Source organism: Cylas formicarius, unplaced genomic scaffold (assembly GCF_029955315.1).
Source record: "Cylas formicarius isolate icCylForm1 unplaced genomic scaffold, icCylForm1.1 PGA_scaffold_3__17_contigs__length_32017465, whole genome shotgun sequence".
Classification (NCBI taxonomy): Eukaryota; Metazoa; Arthropoda; class Insecta; order Coleoptera; family Brentidae; genus Cylas; species Cylas formicarius.
In genome coordinates this window covers 10474267-10484625 of record NW_026844326.1, presented here as the reverse complement: position 1 = coordinate 10484625, position 10359 = coordinate 10474267, and positions in this window count along the sequence as shown.

Here is a 10359-nt window from a genome sequence, read left to right as displayed (position 1 = left end):
CACAAGATCTTGGAGGCCAATTCACAGGTGCAAAACGTGAAATTAGGCGGTCACCAAACGTGTCTTTCAATAAATCGATTGTGGCACGAGCTGTGTGACATGTTGCGCCGTCTTGTTGAAACTGCATCTCCTGGACATCATGGCTATTCAATTCAGGAATGAAAGAGTAATCATAGCTCTATACCGATCACCACTGACTCTAACGTTCTGGCCATCATCGCTTTTGAAGAAGTACGGACCAATGATTCCACCAGCCCATAAAGCGCACCAAACAGTCAGTTTTTCTTGATGTAACGGTGTTTCGACATACACTTGAGGATTAGCTTCGCTCCAAATGCGGCAGTTTTGTTTGTTGACGTAGCCATTCAACCAGAAGTGCGCTTAATCGCTAAACAAAATTCGCTTATGAAAATCGGGAACAACGGCAATTTCGTTTTGGACAAGAGTTGGATTTTGTAAGCACGTAAACCAAGATCCTTCCGCAAAACTTTCCATAAAGTGGATGGACACAGGTCCAATTCCTGTGCTCGATGGCGGATGGACTCATTCGGGTCTTCCTCAGTGCTACGCTCTACAGCAGCAATAGCTTCTTCTGTACGCACCGTACGGCGTCTCTGGGGATGCGAATTATCAATAAGAGTAGACGTGGTGCGAAAACGTTCCATGATTAATCGAATTAACTGCTCTGATGGACGATTTTGTCGACGATAAAATGGACGTAGTGCGCGATACGTGTTCCGCACAGAACCGTTATTTTCGAAATAAAATTGCACTATTTGCAAGCGTTGTTCAGGCGTGAGTCTATTCATGATGAATTGCCACACCAAACTGAGAATAAATCAGTTGACAGCTGTTAAATCGGTCGCCATCTTGAACAGTAATGCCAACTTAAAATTCTATACATCGAAATAAAACACCCATTATATATTTTTGACAGTTGTATTTCAGTAAAAGGCTAGTTTGAGTACCTAACTGTGTCAATCATAGTTTGTTATTGTAAAAGTTGTCTACTATCGGTTTGTCATAGTCCGTCATATCTTTTTTCGAATCTTATTTTAATGCTCGCCGTCAAAGAGTGAGCGTAGATGGTAGTACCCCTTCTTTTTTAACCGCAAAGAACGGATTTGGGTCCGCTCCTTTTCCTCATTTATATAAATAATTTTGCACATTGTATTAAGCACATCAAGTGCACACTATTTACAAATGATACCATAATTATCTGCGGAAATTCGTCTCTAGACGAACTGAACAGTAGAAATGACTTGCTTTTGAACCGAAATAAAACGCAACACCTTTTAGTTTCCTCTAACGTTAATATTACGAATGACACGAGCGTCAATCTGCTCGGTATCGCTATTGACGATAGGTTGAATTGGTCTATTAATATTGACTCCCTCTATAAATCATTGTCATCCGCACTCTTTATGCCGCGAAAGCTAAATTAATCTCTTAATACTTCAGTTATGAGAAGTGTGTATTTCGGTTTATTTCACTCTGGGGTCACAATATGGGGTGGATCTAGTTATGTAGTCAGAGTGTTTCGTCTTCAAAAAAAGCTCTCCGAATTCTTCTTGGTTTGGACTATAGAGAATCCTGTAAAACGCATTTTCCCAGCATTCATATATGGACCTCTATTAATCAATGTTTTTTAGCAAAAAATATCCTTTCTTTGCACTAATTGTAGCTTTCGCAAAATCGATTAAATCGATTCTTTTTCGGTAACGGTAGGTCCTACGGGACCGCCATTGGTACAGAACGAATCAGCGTCGAATCATGGTAATAGAATGTTGGGTTTCAGTAGTCAGTTTCTTTTACATGGCCATATAGCCCGTATGGACAGCTAAAACTTGTATATTTAAGGTTTTCACCTATTGTACAGGGTGTTCAATTTATTTGGTGCTACATTAATACATGTAGCAAGCATGCCGCTATCGACTTAAAATTTTGTAGACAGATAGAAGTCCACACCCATATTTAAAATGTTGAAACTCGGCGCATTCGGATATCGCAAAGTATTTAAAAAAAAATATTTTTTTTTGTTATTTTGTCTTCCATAAAAAAATATTTTCTCGAAAACTATTACCTCAATTGGCAAAATTATTTAACCAGGAAACGCGGAACATTGGGTGCTATAACTTTTATTTCAGGCATTTTTTGATTATGTAGTTGGTTTTTTAATTATAGACGAAAATCTAAAAGACCTTGAAAACTATTCTTTTTCAGAGCAAATTATTTTCCGTAAATCCAAATTTGTAGAAAATATGGCTAATCAGTTCAAACAGTATTAAATGCTCCATCAAGAGCTACAATTTTTGTATTTGCTGTTCACGTACGCTCCTCCTATTACGGCCTGCTGTATAGTTTCAGAAAAGAATTATTTTCTTGAAAACTATTTACTCTATGGGAAAATACTTGGACTAGGAAACGTGGCTTTTTTGAAATACAAAACCGCGTAGCAGTCGCCTCGCGAAAAATCGATGAAATCGATTCTTTTCGAAAGCATACGCGCTCTTCACTAAACTCAAGATATCGATCCATTTCTCCGTCTCTGTTTGAGCTACACGCTTCAAATTTTTCTCCTTTTTAACCGTCCACGGGATGCATAATATATGCGTTCAAGCTTCGGCGTACATTTTTTTTTTCGAAACACGGTAAGTGTATGAAATTTGACTTCAAATTTGGCGAACAAATAGAATTTGGTCTCCTAACGGAAGCTATTGAAATTGGACGAATTGGGGGTAGGTAAGTATTTAAAAAAAAATGAAAATTGCGTTTGCAAGGGTCTAAGGGAAAGATAATTTCTCGAAAACTGTTTATGGAACCGAAAAAATTCTTGAACGAGAACACATTGAAAATTTGGCTGTATAAACATTTATTCTTTGACAATTTTTCAAAAATGTACAGGGTGTAAATTAAAAAAAAACTGAAAAATGGGTCCCCCTATTATCGTTATTTATATTATTATGTGTTTCAGATATCAGTTTCATTTACAAGGCAATAAAGCTCGCAAACACAGCTAAAATTTTTGCATTTAAGGTTTTCACCTATTGTACAGGGTGTTCGCGATAGTCCGTGCAATATTAAAAAACGTAATAATAATAATAACTAAATTTGCAGCTACCGACTTCAGATTTGGCAGAGAAGTAGAAGCTCAGATCCACATTTAAACTATTAAAGTCGAGCGCAATTAAGTACCGCACAGTATTTTTTTTTTATTTTTAATTTTTTTTTGGTAATTTTGGCTTCCACAAAAACATGTTTTTCTCTATAACCATTCACCCGATCGGCAAAATTCTTTAACTGGCACAAGCATTTTTTAGATTTTATACAGAGTTTTTTAATTATTGCCAAAAACCTAAAAAACTTTGAAAATTGTTCTTTTTCAGAGTAAATTATTAACCGCAAATCAAAAATCGTAAAAAATATGACTAATGGGATCAAATAGTATCAAAGGCCGCAGCAAGGGCTACAATTTTTTTTGCGGTTTTCATCTATCACACATACTGCTCGAGAAATCCATATGAAAATGACTATTCCGGGGACTCTCAAGGCGCGACGACGTCATTGATTATTACGGCCCACTGCATGGTTTGAGAAAAATCTTATTTTCTCGAATACAATTTTCTATATTAGAAAATTGTTGGACTCGGAAAGGTGGAAGATCCAGGGCTATAATCTTCATTTTCGGATTTTTTTCAAATATGTACAGGGTGTGTCGATAATGGTTAAAAAAATCTAAAAGACCCTGAAAATGCCATTTTCGAGGATAAATTATTAGCCGTGACTGAAAAACTATAAAACATGGGGGATAATTTGGTTTAAACAGTCTCGAATATTGTGTCGAGAGAGAGAGTTTCAAGTTTCGTCTATCATACAAGGTGCGCGAGATACTTCGAAAAGTATAATTTAAAATCGTTATTTCTTGTACAATTTTTTATATTTATCAAAGTTTGTTGTGACTTTGAACTTCGGCGATAAGTAAAAAACCATTTATGCAGGGTGTATGTTCAATAAAATTACATCGATTTTGCGGAAGTTAGATAGTGGTCCGCAGGAGTACGATAGAAAAATGATGCGACCCTTTACCACAACAAACTGCGAAGCTCTTCCTTTTTAAAATAAAAAGCTTTTTCGCGCTAGGTGCGACGAAATTGCCTCGCCCAGCGACGATTTTTTTAAAAAAAACAATCTTCTTTATTCATCTGGCTTTTTTCGTGTTTATTTTTATTTTTGAGAAAAAAATATAAATATTTCTTTCTTACAAGTTTTGTAGGATAAATTGAAGACAAAGTTTGACATTTTTTCGTAGTACTATAGCACTTGCACCCGTCAAATAATGCTGATTGCTGAAGTCCTATTTAAATTCTGATTGCAAACGTATTTCGGCGACATTTAACTGTTTAACTCTTTAAAGTTTCAGTCGGGCGGAAACAAAAAAGAGAATGGAAATGGTGCTCGCCAAATCTCGGGCGTTATGAGTCGCCTTTTCAATGTGCCACGTAACTCGTTTGGGGGTTTTCTAGGCGAGATACTTCGTTAAAAATAATTTAACCCGACTGAAAAACTTTTTACGCAAGAATTCCCTGATCTCGCCACCCTTCGGGATACGTTTGCGTGGTAATTGCTGTGCGGCGTCCAGGGTATTTTCAGTATTATTTTCACCTTCTACGTTCTGTGACGCAAATTTCTGGACGACCGTGTTTTCGTTTATTTTTGTAGAGACATTTTTGATGGGAAATTTTATGAATCGATTTTTTTTTTAGCTTAAATTTTCGTGCGGTAGCTACAACTTTTCGACTAATCGTACTAAGACCCGGAAACTTTTTTTTATATAATTAACCTTATTTTATTTAAATTGCTTTTTAACTAAAGTTGGGACGGTTGCAAATATTGTTCGCAATCAGGATGCGCTGTTATTCAATTTCTTGACAGTTAACATTAAAAGAAAAGAAATCAGCTGTTACCGTTTTTGATCGACTGTCATATTTTATCTATATCGCAGTATGGCTTTGTTCCCGGCAGATCAGTCATATCAAATACATTGACATGCTAGAATCACTTTGCATTATCTCTTGACTCAAGTGATCCGGTGGATATTATTTACTTCGACTTCGCTTTTGACAAAGTGCCACATCGACGCTTGTTATTCAAACTTGAAAAGGTTGGAGTGCTGCGTAAACTGCTAGAGTGCTTTCTTAAGCCACCGGTCGTTCAGAGTTCGAATTGGTAACGTTTTTTCATTGCCACAAAACGTGCCTAGTGGTGTTCTCCAGGGATCGGTGATGGGACTAGTACTATTTTTAGTGTATACCGTTGATTTGCTCTCCAACATTGATTCTCATGTGAGCACTTATGCTGATGACAATAAATTATTTGAAAATCTTTTAACACATGCGGACGTGTTGCAGAGAATACTATTTCCAAGTGGTTTTCAAATTGTCTATTGCCGCTGAATGCTCAAAAGCGCTCTGTGCTGCATGTTGGCAAGAACAATCCCGGTGTGAACTATTATATTAATGGAAACTTTGTGTCAAGTGTCGATTCTCAGATAGACCTAGGTGTGACAGTAACTAATGATCTTGCGTGGTCTGTACATGTATCAAATATTGCAAAGAAACCAAACTGCGCGTTATTTTTGTCAAAAACGATTTAAAAAAATCCTAGTCCTCGCATCGCTTGCAGACTTTTGACCACTTACATTCGCCCCATCCTGGAATTTGCTTCCTCAGTCTGGAACCCATGGCTATTGCGTAACTATGATGTTCTGGAAAGAGTGCAACGAGCCGCTACGCGCTGGTCACTTCAACTTAGACATACACTTTACGATGACCGTCTCAAAATACTTAGTCTGTCAACGTTCAAGTCAGCGTCGGCAACGAGGGGATCTTATTCAAATGTATAGGTTTGCGCATGACCAATTTCCATATGACGTTCCCCTTGTGGTCTTAACCAATGATGAACGCCTACGTGGCCATCTATTTAAAATAAGAAAGGAACAATGCAGGACTTCGCATCACCTGCATTTTGTAAGTAGCAGGACTTTCGATTATTGGAACAGTTTACCCCCGGATGTTGTGTGTGCGCTGAACTTAACTGTATTTAAATTTCGCATGGACAGTGTATTGTTTCACAGCAATAACAAAATATTTATTATATGTATAATAATCTTATGCTAATAACTATCAATGTGCATAACAGGTTCTCCTCTGCACTTTATTCTTTTGCAATAATAACAATAAATAATAATAACAGTGGGAAAAATGTCAAGACAACAGACAACTCCCTATCCACCAAGACCTCACTTTCCAGTCACTACTAAGGTCCCGCAAGATATCATGGAAATTAGGAGAAGATTTAGTAAGACACAATTTCGACATTGACCCAGATGAAAACAATCTGATCCAAGATCCTACTCAACGTTTTGTCGGATTTGAACTACGAGGAAGTTCCTGACATCACTCAACCGTCAATTGGTCAATTGACTAATTAAATTCGATCAAATTGTTTTAAATCTATCATGTTATCTATCATTATTTAATAATAATTTGTATTTTATAATAAATTATTATGTTTTTGTGATATCAAATTTATCTATAACCCTCTTCAAGGAATACCCGAAAACGATACATAGCAATTCGGGGAACCTCAATAAAAATATCCACTCCATTGTATTTTTAAAATTACTTACTTACCTTATCTTCTTATATCTTCATATGTATATCTTTTGTATATGTTTTATATATACACAGTGAACGACTAAAGTTAGTTCACAAGATGCACGATGGTGATTGTCCTCAACTTCTAATCTTGTGTACTCAATATTTTTTGGACGACCAAGACGTAGACGATCTTTTTCATGCCCTGTTTCTATAAATTTTCTCTCAATTTTACTCAATATGGATCTTGTAATGGTTGGTTCTGAATATTTTAAATTACCTGTTTTTCACTTACATTTTCACTTCCTTTACTGACAGAAATGTAATTACGACAATTTAAGAACTTTTCGTTTTTTATTATTTTGCTCATAAAAAGTAAGAGAAAAATATAGCGCTTGTTGCATAAATTATGGGTGAAATTTGACACAGACACAGAAAATGATGTGTCAGTTAGAAAAAGGAATTTGCTATCGACATCTACTTGTGGCCCACCCTGCATATTTTCTGTTTACTCCAAAAAATACAATATCTGATCTTTCAATGAATTTTTTGCATATTTTAGCCATTCACTGTCTATATGTGGGTGTTTTTTCCAATGTACTAAATCAATGCTGCATTTACGAAATTAGACGCTTCGAGAAAGGCGGGCAATTTTCTGAAAAGTACGGAAACTTTCTGATCATATTTTTCGCCTTAAACAGAAACCAATTGAAGGTCTTATTGTTGGATGAGTTGCATATTTTAAAATCTGAAATTTTGGCAGCAATTTTCCAATATCTCTGGGTAAAAGTTTTGATTAGTTTTTAAAATCATGTCTGTCTTGTACCAAATATGGAAAAAACTTTTTTTTATGCTTTGGTGATACTCAAGTATTCGGACAGATAATCAAATTCGTTCTTAACTCATACATCATATAAAATGTCGTGATGTATGTATTAATAAAAATTTGCCATTAGTAACGAGATTTAAAAAGCGCTGTACTAACGCATTTGACATTTGTAGAAGCAGCATATCGAAAATTTTTATAAAACACGCTATTTTTAAATGTTATTTGTTCGATTTCACGCATGCATTATGCAAAACTAACCAAAACCAACGCATTTGAGGTGTGATATTGAGGTACCTTTTTAATACTGTAGAAGCAGGAGATTAAAAACCGTAATGAAACATACAGTATATTTTAAAATACTTTTAAATGTTATTCTTCTTTGTTAATGATATGTTAGAACGTTTTTTTCAAAACAGTGATAAATAAATAAAATAAAATATGTATATACGTTTTCAAAGAGCTTTTTGACGTGTAATAAATTCGATTAAATGAAAACTCAAAATAGGTTAGGAAAAGGTGTCGATTCTAACTGAATATCTTCTTATCGTAGTGAGAAACATTGCCAAGTTGACCTCCTAATGGACTGAATGTGACCGTCTGTTATCGATTACTCGACTAAAATAAAAATCTTCTATTGTTGTTGTTATTAAGTGTGCGTGCATTCATTTGATTGTGGCTAATTACACGAAGAACATCCTATATCCATTTAGTATCGCGTCGTGCAGAGACGTATTTGAGTAATTTTGCATTCGCCACTGTGAATATATCGGAGTTCATTGGATTCGGACGATTTTTGATATCCTTACTAATGTCTTTTTGAGAAAATTTGACATTTAGCAAGTACAAATTAATTTTACACTGTGTGTTAACACTATTATTATCATTATATTACTGTCTTCCATTACAGTGGCATATTGGCTAAAAACTAATATACAGGATGAGTAAACATTAGCTGTCCCCATATGGGTAACTAATATATTAAGTTTTATGTATAAGAATATTGCAAATGTGCTCAGCACAAACTGTTGGTGACAAGTGGTATAATATGCTAGACATTAAAGAAAAATCGACCATATTTTACCATGGTCTAATTTTAAAGAATACCGGTAATTAGGTGAAATTGTATCCAATCAATGGAGAATCCCACAAATACTCAAGAAAGGATGAGTCAGTAGTAAGGTGGATAGAAGTAGGTAGGTAGATAGAATCTATATAGAATAATGCCTCGATTAGCTTGTTCAAGTACGATCTAATACAAAAATATTTCCTGAAAAATACATATTAAAACCGGCAATAATCTATATTTAGATTCGGAGGTTAGGTAAAGGTTATAACTAATTGAACGCGAATAATTGTCAAAATAATCAGCGTCAATCTAGAGGAAAACATTTTGCCTACTACGTATTACGAAAACTTTTTACAATAGAATTATAATGTAAGTTCTATACCACGATATCAAGTCCATAATGAGTCGAAAATAAATAAAGCCATACATACAATTTAGTCACACATAACTTTAAGAATTGTTCACAAGATATATACATGGGGAAAAATAGCTCAATGGAAGCTGGGTAACACCAATATATAAGAAAGCATCAAGGGACAATTGTGGTAACTATAGTTCATATCCATGGCTGATACCATAAACCGTCTGTATGGAAAAATATTATGAAATATAATAGAGGAACAATGTGCATCTCCAGAAATTGAAAATCAGTAGGAATTTGAAGTATATTTCCAGACAAATAGCTACGGATGCTGTGCTGATAAATAAACTCTGTCATAAATAATACTGCAATAAGAGTTATATGAACTATATGAACACGGATACTTTCAAAGCTTGAAACAGAGATGTTGCTTTTCCATCACACTTTTCAAAATATACTTGAACGATTTGCTGAAGAAATGGAGAAACTCATGCAGTGGGGCCTACAATTGAACGAAGATACAATTCTATATACTCCTCAATTCGCAGATGATCAGGCGGTAATTGCGCATGATAAGGAGGATCTGGAAGTGCAGGGCTAATCAGTAAATAAAGCAAAAAATCAATATGTTCAATTTGGATCTGATCAACAAGAGAATATAGATTCCTGTAGAGACTATACCTATTTAGGAGCTATCTAGGAAAGGACGAACAGTAAAACAGTTCATGAAGGGACCGTGATTGGCTATTTGAATTCCAATTCTTGGTCCAAAAATATGTCTGGCGAACAGAGACACATTTTAGAATACACTTTTTTCTTCAGCATAACCAAATATTGATGTGAAACATGACAGATCAATAAATTCCTGGAACAAGTCAAGGCTCCAAGTGAGAAACGAACACGATTGGGAAATAATGAAAGTACAAAAAACAGTAATAGAGGAAATAAAGGGGCGACAACTAAAATGGAAAAAATGACCGAAGACGGATTTCCAAGCAAATAATGATGTGGATGTCAAGGGATAGAAGAAATAAACCAAAACCAACGTGCTTAGTAGGAATAAAATAGTAATCTACGACCAGGGGAATTGGAAGACCTGAAGATTCTGAAAACTTGGATTTAATTAGGTTCAATTTACTGTTTTAAATATTCATGCCTCTAAATGCAGTTTTGCTGTTACTTAAAATCATCTCAAAGCTTTTGTATGTTAATGTTTAATTTAAATTATTGAATTTTTTGGATTACTTATGACACAAAACATGTTGTTTTTTAAGATTTTAAATTTTCTTTAGTATTAGAAGAATATTTGGTTAGTTTTGGTTTGGTTTGAATTTTCTGTACTTTAATAAATTTTGAAAGTCGTTTGCAAAAATGGCGTGCAAAATACCTCGTACGGACCTGTTTCTCTCATAATTTATATGAAGTTTTGTTATATATCTAACAATAA